The 22,536-nt window shown below is 38.7% G+C and overlaps 1 long non-coding RNA gene across 1 annotated transcript in view; it reads right to left on the reverse strand.

The window, feature by feature from the left end:
* LOC133076984 (uncharacterized) overlaps positions 1 to 18,285 on the reverse strand; it is a 69,449-nt gene extending 51,164 nt beyond the window's left edge. The window contains exons 1-2 of the long non-coding RNA XR_009697655.1: positions 18,257 to 18,285; positions 7,376 to 7,437 (exon numbers count right to left, since the gene is read on the reverse strand). This is a non-coding gene — a long non-coding RNA (uncharacterized LOC133076984). The remainder of the gene's footprint in view (positions 1 to 7,375; positions 7,438 to 18,256) is intronic.
* Positions 18,286 to 22,536: the final 4,251 nt, after the last annotated feature.

Below are 22,536 nucleotides of genomic sequence, written 5' to 3' on the forward strand. Positions count from 1 at the left end.
ACGCTATTCCCAATTCTAGCTCAACTATTTCACTAACCAGCCATCTCAGTGACAAAATTAATGGATGCAATTTTTACATATGTACAAAGTGACTCCATTTCAATGAAGTGCAGTCCTTCTGCCTCTTTTGTGCAAGATTTTCACTGGTGCCAGTGAGAGCTTAGCAAGAGAAAGCCTGAAGGGGTTGATCCATTGTTGGAGGATGGAGAGGAAGGAGCATTTTATGAAAGTGGGATCATTATAATGCTTCCCATTAGAACATTTTTAGTGCTCACATTTCAAGCTTTACACAGCCGACCCCCTGATTTGGCGATATCCCAGACCCAAGGCCCAATAAGGTCCTTGGTGCTTCCTGAGGCTTCTCAAGCAATGAGGCAGGCAGCGCTTTCTCTTTTTTGATCACCATCAAAAGAATAAATTATGAAACAATAGACAATCCTGCTTCATTTAAAACATATGAACCACTTCACAATAGCATTGCCATCTTTTGGGTCAAACGGAACAGCTGTTTGAAGGCATAGCATTAGACCTTAAAACTTATCAATCTAACTTTTAATGATTTAACCTAATAAAATACACACTTCACACTAAGTGCAGGCTGTCTATTTCAATGAAGGTATAAAGTCGCCTTACACATATGGTCTTAGAAGAATCTATTTCTTTGTGATATTGTGATAAGTTCTTTCAGATTGTCAAAAACCTTGCTAAATAAATATATCTTTTTAAAGCAAACAGATCTTCATCTTTAAATAACAGTGGACAGAGACTCACTATAAACATAACCCTACTCTGAATGCTTATGGGGCTGTATTCTCATCCTGTAAAGTTTTTCTCCATTGTGAAGTTACCTGTTCAATCATAACCTTGGTTTATCATCTTTACTGTGTATTTTTGCTGCTATCGCTGGGCTGAGCAATTTTCGTCAGTCAGTGCAACAAAGGCCAAATTTATCTTTTGTTCCTGAACTTTCATTTATTCTGCAACCTCAAAAAACAAATGACGAATTTCGCTTTACCCTTGTTGTTAAGCTAGTGGTTAGCAATTTCTAACAACTTAAAAAGAGGTGGAAACCCATGGTTTCAAATTCAGATTAATAGATGGTTATTTAAGCCACAAAGGAAATAATGCCATCAGGATATTCTTGCAGTTAGGAGAGAGCCTGCTTCTAATCAGTAATCCTGTACACCTAAACATTTTCTGAGAAGTACATTTACAGATGTATTTTTGAACTTCCTGTGTGTCTTGCTATGAGAAGAAAAACACCCCTAAAAGTACAATTCTGCAAAAAAGAAAAGGACAAGAGAGCTGGTGATACACATGGTGTACATGACCCTCCAAGACTCCCTTTTAGGTAGAAGGTAGCAATATTGTGTCACACTTGATCTGGCAAAATTGGAAGTCACAAAATCTAATGTGTCAGCAAAGATACCTGACAAGAACACAAAAAAGATGTGTGTGTGTGTGTGTGTGTGTGTGTGTGTGTGAACATAATAAAAGAAACTACAGCCTATTGGTAAAATTTTACACTAGGGGATTCGATGACCAAAAGTTACTAAGTTTCAATCAGTTAATATTTTTTGAGCACCTACTTTACATGAAAAATTGATCTAGACACCATAAGACATACAAGAGAAGGAATTTACTGAGACCCACCTTCAAGGAGCTTATCAGTCAGTTGGGCCAAAAAGACCAACACATAGGGAGATGACAGCTCTAAGAGGCAGAATATAAATGACCAAGAAGTGGCAGAGGCGATAAGTGCTGTGCATCAGAGGATCACTTTGGGCCAAGGAGGTCAGTAAATATTCCAAGAAGAGGGAGTGACAAGTGACCCTGGGCCTTGTCCGTCAGAAGCTAATCCTTTGCATTCTAGTATGTATCCTTGGGTAAAGTCCTTGCTCATGAATATGATTTTTTTTTTAATCAATTAATAGGCTACTCATTTCACATGTCTTCAATGTCTCCCTCTTCCTTTTGCAGGGGCCAAGTGAAAATCTCATTCAATAAAACACAGTATTGATACTTCTGAAAAGATGTTGAAATAATAATCATAGTGCCTATTCTGAGCTAATCCAACAACAAATATAAGAAAAGCAACAAAGTTTGACTGTTTTAACAACCATGACTACTTTTTCAAAAAAATAAACCAACCAAGATTCCATTCAAATGTTTCCCTCCTGAGGTAAAGAGCAAAAGAGCAGGAAATAAGTGAAGATACTCTCATTAGTAGAATACAGTTGTCACCACTCATCTGCGAGGGATACGTTCCAAGACCCCCAGTGGATGCCTGAAACCACAGATAGTACCAAACTGTATATATACTATGTTTTTTCCTATACATACATAACTAGGATAAAGTTTAATTTATAATTAGGCACAGTAAGAAATTAATAATAGTAACTAATAATGAAATAGAACAACTATAACAATATACTATTAAAAAGTTATGTGAATGTGATCTCTCTCCCTCTGTCTCTCTCTTTCTCTCAAAAATATCTTATCATACTAATTTAATGCTTTTTCCATCCTTAACTAAGCACTTATCCCACATTGTGGTCGTACCTTTTGCAGTTTGAGGCATAACAGCAAAACTAGCGCAAATTTCTTTTCCCTTCTTCACAATTTCATGGATAGAAGATTCATTCTTATTATAGATCTTAACCACCTCAGCATACAAGTTTTTTCCTCTTGTTATTAATTCAAGAGTTTTCATCTTTTCACTTAAAGGAAGCCCTTTATGGCTTCTCTTTGCCATATTTGAATTGCCAGCATCACTGCTCTTGCATTTTGGGGCCATTATTAAGTAAAATCAGGGTCACTTGAACACAAGCACTGAGATACCACGACTGCCGATCTGATAACCCAGACAGCCTCTAAGTGACTTGCAGGTGGGATACACCCGACAAAGGGATGACACACATCCCCAGCAGCACAATATTTCATCAGGCTACTGAGAATGGCATGTAATTTCAAACTTATGAATTGTTTATATCTGGAGTTTTCCATTTAATATTTTTGGATCACGGTTGATCATGTGCAACTGAAACTACAGAAAACGAAACTGCAGATAAGGGGGTTCAACTGTAGTGCTTAAGATACACCTGAGCAGGACTTCCCTGGTGGTCTAGTGGTTAAGAATCCGCCTTCCAATGCAGGGGACGCTGGTTCGATCCCTGATCGGGGAAGTAAGATCCCACATGCTGTGGAGCAACTAAGTCCGTGCACCGCGACTACTGAGCGCAAGCACTCTAGAGCCCGCGAGCCACAGCTAGAGAGAAGCCCACGCGCCACAACGAAGAGCCCGTGCACCACAACGAAGGATCCCACATGCCACTATGAGGATCCCCCATGCTGCAACTAAGACCTGATGCAGCCAAATAAATATTTAAAAAAAAAAAAAAGATGACACCCAAGCACAACCAAGTCAACTGCCAGCTGAGGACACAAGCAGATGATGGGGGGAGGGGAATGGGGTAATCTAACCACCAAATAATAGAGATACTAGGGGAAACAGAGTCAGCAGCACTAAAACCATACTCAAGGAAATAAAGTTCAACTGCGTAGAACGAAAATCCCAGTAGAGACATTATTAACAAACCATCAATTCTATGAGAATAGTGCAGGTTTTGAGAGAACAAATGACATGAACAATTAGCTAGACATAATTCTAAAAACAAACAAATAAAGCAAGGCCAATGAGGGAAAAATCACTGTCGATGCAATGTCTGGAGTACTGGATGTCAGTACAAAGAAGGAATAAATTAGATCCAAATGTCACATTATACGCCATAATACATTCTAAATGAGTTAAAGTGTAAAACACACACTAAAACTATATATGTCAGAAAAAAATAGAAAGATGTGTAAAATGACACGGGTAAATGTTTTAAAAAGAAAGCAACGAAATTCCCAAACTGACAACATAACTAATAAAAGTTTCATATTCTGAATATATACAGAACTGATACAAATAATGCCAGTGCTCACATTTCACTGGAGGCAGGAAAGAAATATAAATCAAATAAATTTCAGTTACCACGACACAGCTGTGAGACCAACCATAACAAATACAAATAATAAGAGTCAGTGTTAAAGACAAAAACTCTGCAGGAAAGGAAAGATATTCACAGTAAACCACTTGACTTAACGTCAAGCAATATTTACAAAGTCATAACACACAGCGTCTACTGACACGAGCACGGGGGAACATGGGGGTGAGGGGTGTACAAAACCTAAGTCTGTGCAGTAGTTAATTTTTAAAATTACTACTAATGAAATAGCAATTTAAGCATTTTTTTTAAAAAATAATATGGACCTAATTACCTGAAGAAACAGACAAAAAGTGTGGAAAGTCACAGCTCTGTTGGCCAAACTTCTGGAGTAGAAATAGTAGAACAGAAGACTTCTGTTTTCTATAAGCCTTCCTTTTTTTTTTTTTTAATAAATTTGTTTATTTATTTATTTTTGGCTGCATTGGGTCTTCGTTGCTGCACGGGTTTTCTCTAGTTGCGGCGAGCGGGGGCTACTCTTTGTTGCGGTGCGCGGGCTTCTCATTGTGGTGGCTTCTCTTGCTGCAGAGCACGGGCTCTGGGCATGCGGGCTTCAGAAGTTGTGGCACGTGGGCTCAGTAGTTGTGGCACACGGGCTTAGTTGCTCCGTGGCATGTGGGATCTTCCCAGACCAGGGCTCGAACCCGTGTCCCCTGCATTGGCAGGCGGATTCTTAACCACTGCACTACCAGGGAAGTCCCTCTATAAGCCTTTTAATACTACACTCCCTTTTGTTACAATGCTTGCTTTGAAAATCAAATTTTTTCTAGCACAAGTAATTACTTATTTAATTTGAGAACAATTTGAGCATAATGCAAATTTCCCATTTCCTTATGTGTGATTTTTGTCTGTAAGAAGCACTAGGAATACTGCACCCAGCTAAACTGGGTAGGAAAACACGAAACACATATACTCCCATCAATTATGTACCAGCTAACTCCATGTACCAGGTAAACAAGACACACGCATCCACATCCCTAGTTATGTACACACATTACTCATGAAGATGAGCAGCAATAAATACGTCCAACTGTTTCTTCTTTGTCACACCAATATTGACAATTTTAGTGTTTTTTAAAACTGTGCTTATAATAACAGTGAAATAATATTTTTAAAATATTATTTCTAAATTATTATCTGTCAAATTCATGCATATCATTCATGAAGTATTTGAGTGTCATGTCCCTAATCCCATTTTTGCCCTGTGGTGTTTATCTGTTGCTTTGTTTGCTTGTTTTTTAATTAATAGACTTTATTTTTTAGAGCAATTTTACATTTACAGAAAAACTGAGCAAAAAGCACAGAGTCCCAAACACACAACTGCCCTATTATTAGCATCTAATATAAGTGTGGTATGCTTGTCACATTTGATGAGCCAGCATTGGTACATTATTATTAACTGAAGTCCATAGTTCACTCTTTGTGTTGTATATTCTATGGGTTTTGACAGATGTATAATGACATGTATCCCCCATTACAGTGTCATACAGAATAGTTTCATTGCTCTAAAAATCCCCTGAGCGCCACGTATTCATTCCTGCCTCCCCCGAGCCCCTAGCAGCCACTAATCTCTTTACTGTCTCCAGAGTTTTGCCGTTTACAGAATGCCATATAGTTGGATTCATACAGTGTGTAGCTTTTTCGGATTATACTCTTTCACTTAGTATTTAAGATTCTGTCATGTGTTTCTGTGACTTGATAGCTCATGTCATTTTACTGCTGAATGATACTCCATGGCATGAATGTACCACAGTTTGTTTATCCATTCACCTACTGAAGGACATCTTGGTGGCTTGCAAGTTTGGGTAATTATGAATAAAGCTGCTATAAATATTTGTGTGCAGGTTTTCTTTGTGGGTGGACATACATTTTCAGTTCATTTGAGTGCAATTAACTTTTCAACTCAAGGAGCACTATTGCTGTATCACATGGTAAGAGCACGTTTAATTTTGTAAGAAACGGCCAGACTGTCTTCCAAAGTGGCTATACCACTTTGCATTCCCCTCAGAAGTAAACGAGAGTTCCTGTTGCTCCACACCCTCACCAGCATTGGATGCTGTCAGTGTTTTGGATTTTAGGCATTCTCATTGGCGTGGAGTAGTAATCTTGTTGTTTTAATTCCAATTCCCTAATAACACACGATGCTGAGCATCTTCTCATATGCTTATTTGCCATCTGTATGTCTTCTTTGGTGAGGTGTCTGTTCAGATCTTTTGCCCATTTTTTAACTGGGTTGCTTCTTTTCTTATTGTTGAGTTTTAAGAATTCTTTGTATATTTTTGCGAAATCTGGCTTGTCTTTTCATTCTCTCAACAGTGTCTTTCACAGAGCAGAAGTTTTTAATTTTAGTAAAGTCCAACTTACCATTTTTTTCTTTAGTGGGTCATGTTTTTTATTACACAGTTTTGCACAACACAGTGATTTTTAGGAATTCACAGAGTGTGTGATAGCCATTGACCACATTTATCCTTTTCAACCGTTCATTTATTTGACCACATAATTCATTTTGAATAAAGCCCCCAAAATAATTGGTACAGAGGTACTAAGAAGCATAACTTATGGTGAAAAATTGGAAACTTAATGCCAAAGAGTCAAGATTTGATAAGTAAATACAAGAGAATATTACCAATATGAAATATGAATATGGTGTTAAAGATGGTTAGCATGTCAACATTCTTTACATACGAAAATAAGTTCATGGAAATGTTAAGCAAAGAAAGTAGCATGTAAAATATCAATCATACATTAATTTCAACTAAGAAAAAATGTAATTTAACAAATAGAAATAAAAATCCAGTAACATGTATTTGTTAGAAAAAGTAGCACTTGTTGCCGTAACACAAATCCCCAAATCTCATTTTCACTGTGAGATTTTTCATTCATGCAAAGTTGAATATGAATATTCCAGGGAAGCATCAGCTAAGGGACCAGCCTCCTTCCATGTGTGGTTCTACACATCCCCTAGGCCATGGAGCCCTTGGCCAATTCCTTCCTCTGCACTTGGCGGGGAGGCGGGGGAAGAGTGTGAGGGGCCACACAGGAGATTTTGACCCGCTGGCTTGAAAGGCTGAACAGACTCCCACCCACGTGGCCACACCCACCTGAGGGCAGGCTGGGAGAAGTGGTCCAGCTGTGTGCCCAGGACACAGAGGAACGCTTTCATGCCTGCACAGACCTCTCTGCACTTAACAAAATTAGACTATGGTTTTCTTAGGCTCCTTTCTCCTTTCCGTTTTGCTCAAATCTGTGATAATATGTAAGTATCCCTTATTATCTTTATCTATTCAGTTCCTGGGTCCAGATTATGAGAGTTCAAATACACTTACCCAAGTCTATTGGGTTCCGGTGTTCAGACAGGAAGGGTTTTGAGAGTTAGGATTTATTCATTCTGTAAGAAAAGAAAATTGAAATTTACAGTCTCTATCTCATCCCCATCCTTCATTTCAGGTAATACCTCCTAAATCAACTCAGTATTGCCATCCTACTTTAAAATTTTACAGTAAGATTACACATCTTGCTAAAGAAACAGTGTGTAACAATTCTTTCTGTGATTCCTCATTCTTAACCTAAATCTTTTTTTTTAAAGATAAAGCAAAATTTCAAAGATTTTCTTCTAAGTAGCACACAATGACTCTAGGTCTTCTAACCTACATATTAAGAACCAGTATTGGTTATTTATCAGTGGCATTCAGCAGGGTCAATTCTTGTATAAGTGTTTTGTATTAACATAGATATTTTTATATGATATAAGGATCTGTAAGCATGCTACATTTGGGGAATAAAACAGCTTTATCATAATCATTTCTAAATCTTTTTTTATTTCCATGATCACTTTTAACATCATTCTCCAGTTACTATTTAATTTTGACAAAAGTTTCGTAAAGTGTTTAAAAATTTTACAGAGTAAGTCTATTATTATGATCTTAAAAAAAATATTTTATGTACTTGCTTGCTGATTTTTCCGAAAGATTTTCACTATTAACTTGTCAAGTTGTATAAAATGTTCCATACAGGCTCTTAACAAATATTTATATTTAATCTATGTTTAACTTAGAATAGTATTTTCATGTTTACTATATTTAATCTCTGTAATTATGTGTCTTCCTTTATTTTTCCCAATAAGGTTCTATTGTATTTCTTTAATATATATTTTATGTTAAAAGATAAATCACTATCCATTTATGCAAAGCTTTTGTTGCTGTTATTACATAACATATTGACATTTTATTTTCTGTCTAACTCTATGTCATTAATGTATGTATGAAACTGATTTTTTTTAAATTATGCTAAAATCTTGCAACTCTGGTGAAATTTCAGTTTTTGGTTTGATGTCCTTGATTTTCTGTATAATTATACAATTAGTAAATGTTGACTTTCTAAAAAGATATCCAGAGACCTTATTTGAGGCTCTCCTTCAAATAACTTCTTATACAGTATTTTTACAGTTTCAGTAAAATAAACAAAGTTCAATCTATATCCACTCTTAGTCTTCTAATTAAATGGATTAATTAAAACTATTTATAAAATTAACTGAATTAAATAAACTGTAACAGATTGGAAGTCATGTCTGAGGTAATTAGATTTGGAGTCTGATTTTATAGACATTAAAAGAACAAATTAACAATCAATTAATACCCTAAGTAAATATGTTAAATGTAACATAATAAATTTTATAAATGTACTCTTTGTATATAACATTAAAATTTTACTACAATGGCAAAGAATATTTCTAAAATGAATCCTAAGGGGAGAATTGCAGTTAGTTACTAGATCAGTAACTATTTTGAATGTTATAATATCACCACCTACTGGAGAAATAGGATAGGAAAATTTCTCATTTTGGAAATCCTCATCAATAGCATTATTTATTCAATTTAGACATTCCTAAATTCACATTTTTTAAGGTCTCAAGATCCTAACCCTATTCTTTACACACACGAGGAAATAGACACAGAAGGGTTAAACGGTTCAATGATTTGCCCCAATCACACTACTAATTATACAAAAGATGATGATATGAGACCAATTACATATATATAACTATTCTCCAGGTCTCCTAGTTCTCAGTCCCGTGATCTGAGTTCTATAACTTGGTCTTCCAGCATGACAGGCACCACGTTCATTGTCAGCGGCCATTACAATAATGGCTAAAACACTCTTGAAGTGAAAGCAAAGTTGGTTTTCCTATCAAACGTATTTATCATAATTTCCTTTTTTTTTTTTTTTTTTTTTTTTTACTGACTCATAGAACAATTAAGAGCTAAATCTCTCTGAAGTTCTTATGTTATCTCCTACAGGTGACTGTTGACTGAATTATTTAGTATGAGCAATCTAATTTCTCATTTCTCCCTTTTATTTTCTCACCTATAATTAAAGAAAGAAAGGAAACAGCACTTTCCATCTCTCAGATCAACAGTTTAAAAAGACTGTTGGAAACCGGGTGGGAAAACAGGCTCCCCCTTAAACTGTGAGAGTGTAAATTGGTGCCAAAGTTTGCTGGTAATTTCAAAGCTCACCCATCCCCCCTCATGCATGCCTTCACTTTCCGGGTCAACTGCAGTCCAAAAATACTAAATAAACTATTCATCAGTTTTAAATTGAAAGCCGTTTTGATTAACATTATGAAATCTCATGCTGCTCCATCTTATGCAGGAGCCCTAACAATCAACATCGTCTATACCTGACATCCAACCACCAACAGCATCACAGCTCAATGATTCTCCTTCTGATGTACTGGCAGAAGGTTGGTAGTAGCCCAACGCTACGTCACTATGCCTACGGTCACTCACTTCACTTCATCTCATCATGTAGGCATTTTATCACCTCACATCATCACAAGAAGAAGGGTGAATACAGGACGGTAAGATATTTTGAGAGAGAAAGACCATATTCGCATAACTTGTATTACAGTGCATTGTTATAATTGTTCTATTTTATTATTAGTTATAAAATAATTTTATATTGTTATTGTTAATTCCTTACTCTGCCTAATTTATAAACTAAACTTTATCATCAGTACGTATGTATAAGATAAACCATAGTGTATACGGGGTTTGGTACCATCTGTGGTTTCAGACATCCTCTGAGGGTCTGGGAATGTATCCCCTGTGGGTAAGGGGGGACTATTGCATCCATCAAAAATTTAAATCACATAGTTTTTGATGCCATAATTCCACTCCTAGGGATTTATAATGGTATTTCTACACAAATAATCATTGCAGCATTATTGGTGATAGCAAAAATGAAATAAATTTGGAAACAACCTAAATGTTATTAATAGGAGACTGACAAAATAAATTACAGGGCATTGATACAGCTATACCATATGGAACATTGTGCAGCCATTTTTTAAAATAACATAGTTCTATGCATACTTATAAGAAAAGATAACTAGAGATTGGTTCAAGATGGCGGAGTAGAAGGACATGCTCTCACTCCCTCTTTTGAGAACACCAGAATCACATCTAACTGCTGAACGATCATCTACTGGAAGACACAGGAACTCAACAAAAAAGATACCCCACATCCAAAGACAAAGGAGAAGCCGCAATGAGATGGTAGGAGGGGCACAATCACAATAAAATCAAATACCATAACTGCTGGGTGGATGACTCACAAACTGGAGAAGACTTATACCACAGAAGTCCACCCACTGGAGTGAAAGTTCTGAGCCCCATGTCAGGCTTCCGAACCTGGAGGTCCGGCAACGGCAGGAGGAATTCCTAGATAATCAGACTTTGAAGGCTAGTGGGATTTGATTGCAGGACTTCAACAGGACTGGGGGAAACAGAGACTCTACTCTTGGAGGGCACACACAAAGTAGTGTGCACATTGGGATCCAGGGAAAGGAGCAGTGACCCCATAGGAGACTGAACCAGACCTACCTGCTAGTGTTGGAGGGTCTCCTGCAGAGGCAGGAAGTGGCTGTGCCTCACTGTGAGGACAAGGACACTGGCAGCAGAAGTTCTGGGAAGTACTCCTTGGCGTGAGCCCTCCCACAGTCTGCCATTAGCCCCATCAAAGAGCCCGGGTAGGCTCCAGTGCTGGGTCGCCTCAGGCCAAACAACCAACAGGGAGGGAACCCAGCCCCAGCCATCAGCGGACAAGTGGACTAAAGTTTTACTGAGCTCTGCCCACCAGAGCAACAGTCAGCTCTACCCACCACCAGTCCCTCCCATCAGGAAACTTGCACAAGCCTCTTAGATAGCCTCATCCACCAGAGGGCAGACAGCAGAAGCAAGAAGAACTACAGTCCTGAAGCCTGTGGAACAAAAACCACATTCACAGAAAGATAGACAAGATGAAAAGGCAGAGGGGTATGTACCAGATGAAGCAACAAGATAAAACCCCAGAAAAACAACTAAATGAAGTGGAGATAGGCAACCTTCCAGAAAAAGAATTAAGAATAATGATAGTGAAGATGATCCAGGACCTCAGAAAAAGAATGGAGGCAAAGATCGAGAAGATGCAAGAAATGTTTAACAAAGATCTAGAAGAATTAAAGAACAAACAAACAGAGATGAACAATACAATAACTGAAATGAAAAATACACTAGAAGGAATCAATAGCAGAATAACTGAGGCAGAAGAACGGATAAGTGACCTGGAAGACAGAATGGTGGAATTCACTACTGTGGAACAGAATAAAGAAAAAAGAATGAAAGAAATTAAGACAGACTAAGAGACCTCTGGGACAACATTCACATTATAGGGGTCCCAGAAGGAGAAGAGAGAGAGAAAGGACCCGAGAAAATATTTGAAGAGATTATAGTTGAAAACTTCCCTAACATGGGAAAGGAAATAGCCACCCAAGTCCAGGAAGCGCAGAGAGTCCCATACAGGATAAACCCAAGGAGAAACACGCCGAGACACATAGCAATCAAAGTGGCAAAAATTAAAGACAAAGAAAAATTATTGAAAGCAGCAAGGGAAAAACGACAAATAACATACAAGGGAACTCCCATAAGGTTAACAGCTGATTTCTCAGCAGAAACTCTACAAGTCAGAAGGCAGTGGCATGATATACTTAAAGTGATGAAAGGGATGAACCTACAACCAAGATTACTCTACCCGGCAAGGATCTCATTCAGATTCGATGGAGAAATCAAAAGCTTTACAGACAAGCAAAAGCTAAGAGAATTCAGCATCACCAAACCACCTCTACAACAAATGCTAAAGGAACTTCTTTAAGTGGGAAACACAAGAGAAGAAAAGGACTTACAAAAACAAACCCAAAACAATTAAGAAAATGGTCATAGGAACATACATATCAAAAATTACCTTAAACGTGAATGGATTAAATGCTCCAACCAAAAGACACAGGCTTGCTGAATGGATACAGAAACAAGACCCATGTATATGCTGTCTACAAGAGACTCACTTCAGACCTAGGGACACATACAGACTGAAAGTGAGGGGATGGAAAAAGATATTTCATGCAAATGGAAATCAAAAGAAAGCTGGAGTAGCAATACTCATATCAGATAAAATAGACTTTAAAATAAAGAATGTTACAAGAGACAAGGAAGGACACTACATAATGATCAAGGGATCAATCCAAGAAGAAGATATAACAATTATAAATATATATGCACCCAACATAGGAGCACCTCAATACATAAGGCAACTGCTAACGGCTCTAAAAGAGGAAATTGACAGTAACACAATAATAGTGGGGGACTTAAACACCTCACTTATACCAATGGCCAGATCATCTAAACAGAAAATTAATAAGGAAACACAAGCTTTAAATGACACAATAGACCAGATAGATTTAATTGATATTTATAGGACATTCCCTCCAAAAACCGCAGATTACACTTTCTTCTCAAGTGCACACGGAACATTCTCCAGGATAGATCACATCTTGGGTCACAAATCAAGCCTCAGTAAATTTAAGAAAACTGAAATCATATCAAGCATCTTTTCTGACCACAACACTATGAGATTAGAAATCAATTATAGGGAAAAAAACGTAAAAAGCACAAACACATGGAGGCTAAACAATACACTACTAAATAACCAAGAGATCACTGAAGAAATCAAAGAGGAAATAAAAAATATCTAGAGACAAATGACAATGAAAACACAACAATCCAAAACCTATGGGATGCAGCAAAAGCAGTTCTAAGAGGGAAGTTTATAGCTATACAAGCCTACCTCAAGAAAAAAAAAAAAATCTCAAATAAACAATCTAACGTTACACCTAAAGGAACTGGAGAAAGAAGAACAAACAAAACCCAAAGTTAGCAGAAGGAAAGAAATCATAAAGATCAGATCAGAAAAAAATGAAAAAGAAATGAAGGAAACTACAGCAAAGATCAATAAAACTAAAAGCTGATTCTTTGAGAAGATAAACAAAATCGATAAACCATTAGCCAGACTCATCAAGAAAAAAACGGAAGAGACTCAAATCAATAGAATTAGAAATGAAAAAGGAGAAGTAACAACTGACACTGCAGAAATACAAAAGATCATGAGAGATTACTACAAGCAACTATATGCCAATAAAATGGACAACCTGGAAGAAATGGACAAATTCTTAGAAAGGTATAACCTTCCAAAACTGAACCAGGAAGAAATAGAAAATATGAACAGACCAATCAGGAGCACTGAAATTGAAACTGTGATTAAAAATCTTCCAACAAACAAAAGTCCAGGACCAGATGGCTTCACAGGTGAATTCTATCAAAAATTTAGAGAAGAGCTAACACCCATCCTTCTCAAACTCTTCCAAAAAACTGCAGAGGAAGGAACACTCCCAAACTCATACTATGAGGCCACCATCACCCTGATACCAAAACCAGGCAAAGACACTACAAAAAAAGAAAATTACAGATCAATATCACTGATGAATATAGATACAAAAATCCTCAACAAAATATTAGCAAACAGAATCCAACAACACATTAATAGGATCATACACCATGATCAGGTGGGATTTATCCCAGAGATGCAAGGATTCTTCAATATACGCAAATCAATCAATGTGATACTCCATATTAACAAATTGAAGAATAAAAACTATATGATCATCTCAATAGATGCAGATAAAGCTTTTGACAAAATTCAACACCCATTTATGATAAAAACTCTCCAGGAAGTGGGCATAGAGGGAACCTACCTCAACATAATAAAGGCCATATACAACAAACCCACAGCAAACATCATTCTCAATGGTGAACAACTGAAAGCATTTCCTCTAAGATCAGGAACAAGACAAGGATGTCCACTCTCACCACTATTATTCAACATAGTTTTGGAAGTCTTAGCCACGGCAATCAGAGAAGAAAAAGAAATAAAAGGAATACAAATTGGAAAAGAAGAAGTAAAACTGTCACTGTTTGCAGATGACATGATACTATACATAGAGAATCCTAAAGATGCCACCAGAAAACTACTAGAGCTAATCAATGAATTTGGTAAAGTTGCAGGATACAAAATTAATGTACAGAAATCTCTTGCATTCCTATACACTAATGATGAAAAATCTGAAAGAGAAATTAAGGAAACACTCCCATTTGCCATTGCAACAAAAAGAATAAAATACCTAGGCATAAACCTACCTAGGGAGACAAAAGACCTGTATGCAGAAAACTATAAGACACTGATGAAAGAAATCAAAGATGATACAAATAGATGGAGAGATATACCATGTTCTTGGATTGGAAGAATCAATATTGTGAAAATGACTATACTACCCAAAGCAATCTACAGATTCAATGCAATCCCTATCAAATTACCAATGGCACTTTTTACAGAACTAGAACAAATCATCTTAAAATTCGTATGGAGACACAAAAGACCCCAAATAGCCAAAGCAGTCTTGAGGGAAAAAAACGGAGCTGGAGGAATCAGACTCCCTGACTTCAGACTATACTACAAAGCTACAGTAATCAAGACAATATGGTACTGGCACAAAAACAGAAACATAGATCAATGGAACAAGATAGAAAGCCCAGAGATAAACCCACGCACCTATGGTCAACTAATCTATGACAAAGGAGGCAAGGATATACAATGGAGAAAAGACAGTCTCTTCAATAAGTGGTGCTGGGAAAACTGGACAGCTACATGTAAAAGAATGAAATTAGAACACTCCCTAGCACCATACACAAAAATAAACTCAAAATGGATTAGAGACCTAAATGTAAGACCGGGCACTATAAAACTCTTAGAGGAAAACATAGGAAGAACACTCTTTGACATAAATCACAGCAAGATATTTTTTGATCCACCTCCTAGAGTAATGGAAATAAAAACAAAAATAAATAAATGGGACCTAATGGAATTTCAAAGCTTTTGCACAGCAAAGGAAACCATAAACAAGACGAAAAGACAACCCTCAGAATGGGAGAAAATATTTGCAAATGAATCATCAGACAAAGGATTAATCTCCAAAATATATAAACAGCTCATGCAGCTCACTATTAAAAAACAAACAACCCAATCCAAAAATGGGCAGAAGACCTAAATAGACATTTCTCCAAAGAAGACATACAGATGGCCAAGAAGCACATGAAAAGCTGCTCAACATCACTAATTATTAGAGAAATGCAAATCAAAACTACAGTGAGGTATCACCTCACACCAGTTAGAATGGGCATCATCAGAAAATCTACAAACAACAAATGCTGGAGAGGGTGTGGAGAAAAGGGAACCCTCTTGCACTGTTGGTGGGAATGTAAATTGATAGAGCCACTATGGAGAACAGTATGGAGGTTCCTTACAAAACTAAACATAGAATTACCATATGATCCAGCAATCCCACTACTGGGCATATACCCAGAGAAAACCATAATTCAAAAAGAGACATGCACCCCAATGTTCACTGCAGCACTATTTACAATAGCCAGATCATGGAAGCAACGTAAATGCCCATTGACAGATGAATGGATAAAGAAGATGTGGTACATATATACAATGGAATATTACTCAGCCATAAAAAGGAACGAAATTGGGTCATTTGTAGAGATGTGGATGCATCTAGAGACTGTCATACAGAGTGAAGTAAGTCAGAAAGAGAAAAACAAATATCGTATATTAACGCATATATGTGGAATGTAGATAATGGTACAGATGAACCAGTTTGCAGGGCAGAAATTGAGACACAGACGTAGAGAACAAACGTATGGACACCAAGGGGCGAAGTGGGGGGGGGTGGTGGTGGTGGGATAAATTGGGAGATTGGAATTGACATGTATACACTGATGTGTATAAAATGGATGACTAATAAGAACCTGCTGTATAAAAAATAAATTAAAAAAAAAGAAGAGATAACTAAATTTCCTGTTTAAAGAAAAAGGGCCAGTTTTTGCATTATATGTGTACTATCATTCCACCTGTGTAAACATGTAGACTTTTATAAATGTTTACAATACAAAATATATTAATGTATGGGTTTACATAAATATAATTTTATAAATATATATGCTAAATGTATGTTATATATGTATACACATGAACAAATACATGCATTTGCTTATGCATAGAAAGTTCTCAAGGCAATGTGTTACATCTTTTTCAAGTTATGACTCACATAGCAAAAAAATTGTCCTATACTCTGAGACAAACTAGAGAGGATTTAGAAGCATCTATGTGGAAGTTGGTAAAAAAAAAATCATGATGTCTTCTTTATAGTACAAAATTGTTAGAAAATCTATACAGTATTTGGAATGACATTAAATACTAAATTTAAGCTTCAAAAAGTATTTTCAAATATTTAATGTATTTCTAAGTTTTTTCTTGCTAATACATGACTTTTTTAATACATGACTTCATACTTGAAATGTCTACATGCAATCCCTGATCAAGACCTTTAAAAATGATTGAAGCTAATTCTTGATGACCACCATTGATAAAAAACATATTTGCACTAATATACAAAAAAATTTTTATTGCTTTACAACTATGCACAAATTTTAACATAAATGAAGGTCTGTTTTCAATTTTAATGTCTTTTTCTTTTCTTTCATTGATAAGTGTAATGATAAAATTTCTTTGGTGACATGAATGGATTTCTAACTTAAACATTTCCATAACAAGTATTTCACAATCTAAATAATCTCAAATTTGCAAAAAAGTGTGGGCCTTGTTAGAGCAATCATCCTCAAAGTGGTTTGGATGCCTCTAAGAGGGCATGTCAGCCCCAGGCAGGCAGAATTATATATGTGGTGTACTGGGTTGAATAATGTCCCCCCAAAATTCATGTCCACCCTGAACCTCAGAATGTGACTTTATTTGGAATAAGGGTCTTTGCAGATGTAATTAATGTGAGGTTCAAGGTAAGATCATCCTGGATTAGATGGTCCCACAATCCAGTTAGAGTATCCTTAGAACAGACAGAAAAGGAGAGGACACAGGGACACAGAGAAGAAGGTGATGTGAGTACAAAGGCAGGGATTGGAGTGATGCATCTACAAGGCAAGGGACAGAGAGGACGGAGGGCCACTGCCGGAAGCTGGGAGAGGGGGGGGGGAGTGGATTCTCCCTCAGGGCCGCCGGAAGGAACAACCCTGGGGACACCTTGATTTCTGGGCTCCAGAACCATGAGAATACATTTCTGTGATCGTAAGCCACTCAATCTGCAGTAATTTGTCATGGCAGCCCTGCAACACTGATGTACACGGGTGCCCACCGAGTGCCCCCCACTGGGATGGGACGGCGCCTGGCCAGGCTGCTCCCCAGCTCGCTGAGCTCCGGGGAGGATGGGATGCTGAGAAAAGCAGCCTGGATGACTGAGAGCTGGACTCCCCCCCGGGAGCTGGGGCTGTGGAGGAGGAAGCTCCCTTCCCTCGAGGTGAACCAAGATTGCAGTTTCAAGATGGAAAGTCCATGGGACTCAGCTGTGACTCAGCACTGCCCAGGCCTGAACCGATTGATCTACGCCCCCAGCAGCAGTTCAGAAAGCACCCTGTCACAGCACTGTAAATCAGCTCTACTCCAATTTTTTAAATAAATAAATAAGAAAAAAAGGAAAAAAAAAAGAAAGAAAGAAAACACCCTGCGAGTGAACACTTGGAGGAACACCCTGGAAGGTCCTCCCTTCACACTCCTGACAGTGCAGTAAAACATCTTACACTCAAGAATGAAGAAAGCAATCAGACCTTTTCAGAGACACCAGCATCTTCAACAGAGAAAAGTGTGTGAATTTCAAGAAAATGTTAACCACACAGTGAATGTGAAGAAAGGATATATTTGAAAAATACCTTCAAGAGTATCAGTGCATGACAATCTCAGTCACTTGAAACTGGTCAGACCGTGGGCTCCAAAATGATTTTGTGTGAGAATCTTCCCAAACAAGGAGTAATTAATGAAGAAGTAGAGCAGCTGGTACCTCAGGTGTTGCAGTCGGGTATTCTGAGGAAACAAGAGACTCAGCCTTACTCACTTGATAGACCCCTGTGGGTTAGATGATAAATGCTACATTATAACAGAAAGGAAGATGAAGTTATAGGCGTTTAATTCATAATTGTTTCTCCAGAAGATCTTTGAGAATGACAGTTTAATTTAAAGATACTTACACATTTTAAAGGGAAGATATAAACCTGGGGCTTAGAGAAGGGTATCAATTTAGGGCACTCTGTAATATAAGTATAAACTAAGTTCTAAAATGAAATTTTGGTATCTGGGGTAAATTTGCCCTCTCCCCAAACTGACAGTTAAAGAAATGTAGGGGAAATTATGTGTTAAAAAATAATTTGGACAATTCTGGAAGTCAGTTTTAATACACTGCTTTGTTCTTGTGGTAAAAAGTTTTATGTTAAATGTTAAAAAATAGTCCAATCTGGTGAATGTCTAAACCTAAACTGGTCCACAAATGTCTGCCTCGCTTCTAAGTTTACGACCCTTGTTTCCATTCCTTCACCGCATTTTTCCATCTGGATGGTCTAGCAGGTAATTAAACTCCTCTGCCCAAAACTGTAGTAGTAGTAGTAGCAGTAATAATAATAATACACATGGAGACAAAATTGGGGGCCACAGCATGAGCCAAAAGCCTTTGCCTGCCCACCCACCCCTGCTCTGCATATCATGCATCAGGCCCTTTGGAAACAACTGCTGCAAATATCACATCAGCAATTCTCTTTCTTTCTTTTACTAAACTCAACTTTATATTCTACATAAAAAATAACCACAATAATGTATTTAACTTTCTCTTACTGTATATTTTATGTAACCCTTGTATCCCTGAGAATTCCACCTTCTTTTGTTCAACAAAGATTGAGAGGAAGCTGGAGCCAGAATCTCAAGTTACAGCTCAAGTCTGTGGGCTGGTGCTCCCTCTGATGGACATTTTTCACATTACACGTGCTTTTTTGTTTGGGGGTGTTTTTTGTGCTGTTTTTTTTTTTAACGCAGGAGCACTTCATTTGCAGGCCAAGAAACATCTCGTAAAGCCAAGAACAATCAGGAAGTCACCTCAAATGATCCCTGAATGATCCAAAACACAAGAATCTTATTTAGCTGACTGTGTTCACCAGAGTTCTTGTCAGGGAACTTGTTTAACAGAGGTGGCTTGATAATAACTTGGAGTGGCAGATAAAGTGCAAGGGACTGATCAGCAATAATTGTTTTTTAAAATGTTTGTTCTGATTGATAAAGGATGGGGAGTTTGCATTTGGGAATTGGAGGGAGAAATTGCACCCTCACCCTGGGGACAGGGTAGCACGGTAGAACAGAGGTCACAGAAAATACATGCGAAATAAGGAGAGTTCGCTTTGAGCAATCTAAGATGCTGAGCCCCGACCCGGACCCTCCAAATCTTCAGCACAGAAGACTGGTCGGCCTCTAGCGGAAAACAGTAAAGAAGCTGAATTCTATGTCCTGGGTGATTTGGGGGGCGGAGGTGGGCAGGAGCCTGCGAGACACAGACCCAGAGTCTGAAGGGACAGCTGAATGTAGAAACCCAGTGATCCAGGAGAAGCACACCGTGGTCCTTCACTGGAGGGCTGCGTAAATTCATAAAGCTCAAACATCTCCGAGTCAACACTACAGCAGTGGTTGAAAAGAGACAGAAGCAGGGCTTCCCTGGTGGCGCAGTGGTTGAGAATCTGCCTGCCAATGCAGGGGACATGGGTTCGAGCCCTGGTCTGGGAAGATCCCACATGCCGCGGAGCAACTAAGCCCGTGAGCCACAACTACTGAGCCTGCGTGTCTGGAGCCTGTGCTCCGCAACAAGAGAGGCCGCGATAGTGAGAGGCCCGCGCACCGCGATGAAGAATGGCCCCCGCTTGCCGCAACTGGAGAAAGCCCTTGCACAGACACGGAGACCCAACACAGCCAAAAATAAATAAATTAATTAATTAATTAATTAATAAAAAAGAAAAGTAGGTAAACATATATATTAAAAAAAAAGAGAAAAGCAGAGCTATAGGTCAGTGTTTCCCAGCAAGGTAAGCACAGGAAGTAGTGACATGTGTGTAGCTGGCTGACAGAGGTGCAGGGCCTCTGGCCACCCCAGAGCTTGTGTTGTTTCCCAGGAGTTCAGAGGTGTCAGTATCTCAACACCTGTGTGTCCTCCCGAGGGCCCCCGGAGGAGGCTCTGCTGTAGGTAGGCTGCATATGGGCTGAGGAAGTGCCCAAGACTGGTCAACAGGAGTGCCAACCACCCCTAGACAAGGCCAAGGTCTCAGGCCTGCACCTGGTCCTCCACGACAGCTAAAATCGATCCCTCTGGTCCTCCTGTCCTGTGTCGTCAGGTCATACTGGAATCTAGTCCTCTATTGAACGCTCCCTGGCTAGCCTCCGCAGAGCTGCTAAATTCTGTGCATTTACTCAACTGTTCTATTTTTAGGCACAGGTGAACAGAACTTCACTGCTGCCATTTTGGTGGCTGTTACTCTTTATTTTTATCCTTGCTCTACCTGGTGATGTTTCCCTGTCTAAATACTTCACTAACAAACAAAGACAGTAACACATTACAGAGCTGAGAACCAGGAAGGAAGCAGGAAGGGGAAATGCCTGTGAAGGGCAGAGCCCGTGTATAAGAGTGATGCTCTGTTCACACAATTCTGAAGCCACCGTCTGAGAACAGGTCTAACTTCTCTTACTGCGATGACACAGGGAAGACCTCGGTGGCTTTAGACATAAAAAGAACAGCTTTGGGGGAATCGTGTAGTGATTATTACACTACTGCATTTTCTTAGTTACACTTCCGAGTCCACTGTACTGTACCTCTGTTACAATTTCAGAATGAGATGAAAGGGACTGTTTACTCCCAGGACCAGTGCTTTAGAACCAGTGCAGGAAAGCCTTGAATGCTCCCCCGCTCTTAACTTGTGAATCACACTGAAATAGTCATTCGTGTGATCACATCTCCAGCTCTCCTGCATCCCCCAAGTCCTGGACAGTCAGGCAGGGCCTCCGGATTCGCTTTGGCCAAGGACACATGAATGGGGGCATCACGTGCCAGGTCCAGTCAAAAGCTTTAAGACCTGAGCATGATTTTCCAAATGTCCTTCCCCCTGTGTGACAGCAGAGGTTGTCCCAGAGGGTGGAGGTGGCATCAGTCTGGGTCTCTGAGCGAAGCTAACATGAGACAGAGACCGTCCCCATTGACTCATTGTCACCCCGTGGTCTGTAAGCATCACTGAGACGTGTGGACACTTTGTCACCAGAGCAGTGCCTTTCCTGACTGATGCGTACACACACGCTAATTGTACATATAGAAGAACCCCCATATCAATGGGTATTTTATCTTACACATAGTCATAAGAACTTAGATTATCTAATACTCAAGATTACAATAAAATAAAAGGTTGTTACTTCTATAGGTAGATCTAATATTTGTCTTTAAAAGGAACAGCTGGGGGGAAAAAGAGAAACAGCTGGTAGATAAAGAGAATACAGTTGACCCTTGAACAACACAGCTTGAATTGCCCAGGACTGAACTTAGACGTGCATTTTTTTCAGTAAATATGTACTACAGTACTACACAATCTACGGTTGGTGCTCAGATTCAGAACCACAGATACAGAGAGCTGACCGTAAACTTCTGGCAGGTTTTCGACTATGCGGAGGGTCGGCGCCCCTAGCCCCCATGTTGTTCAGGCATCAATTATACATATAAACATAAAAAGCAGAGGAGAAGCTATGATATGATCAGGTGTTATTATCAGAGGGCCACCAGCCCCATCTACCACAGTCGTCTCCAAGGTGATCAGTGATGTCATCGTGCTGCTCCTGGACCATCTGAACCCAAAATCTCCCATCAGCAAAACCCGCAGAGGTGACTTTACTTCTGTATTCTTTTATGTCAACCACAAACACTTAGATTCCAGAATATATAAATGTCCAGTCTTGCTTTTTGGAGATACTTTTTAGAAGATGCTCAACTTTGGGAACAGAAAAGAGAAGCAAATCGAACGACAGAAAAATAGAGGCCTTTACAATAAACCAAAGGAAACGTAACAGACATACACTTAGAGCTTCGATGTGCACCTTCCTGACATTCTTGAGGCGAGGGGAGGGTGAGGTTAAGTCAAAGAGG

This window comes from Eubalaena glacialis, chromosome 17 (genome assembly GCF_028564815.1).
Source record: "Eubalaena glacialis isolate mEubGla1 chromosome 17, mEubGla1.1.hap2.+ XY, whole genome shotgun sequence".
Taxonomy (NCBI): domain Eukaryota; kingdom Metazoa; phylum Chordata; class Mammalia; order Artiodactyla; family Balaenidae; genus Eubalaena; species Eubalaena glacialis.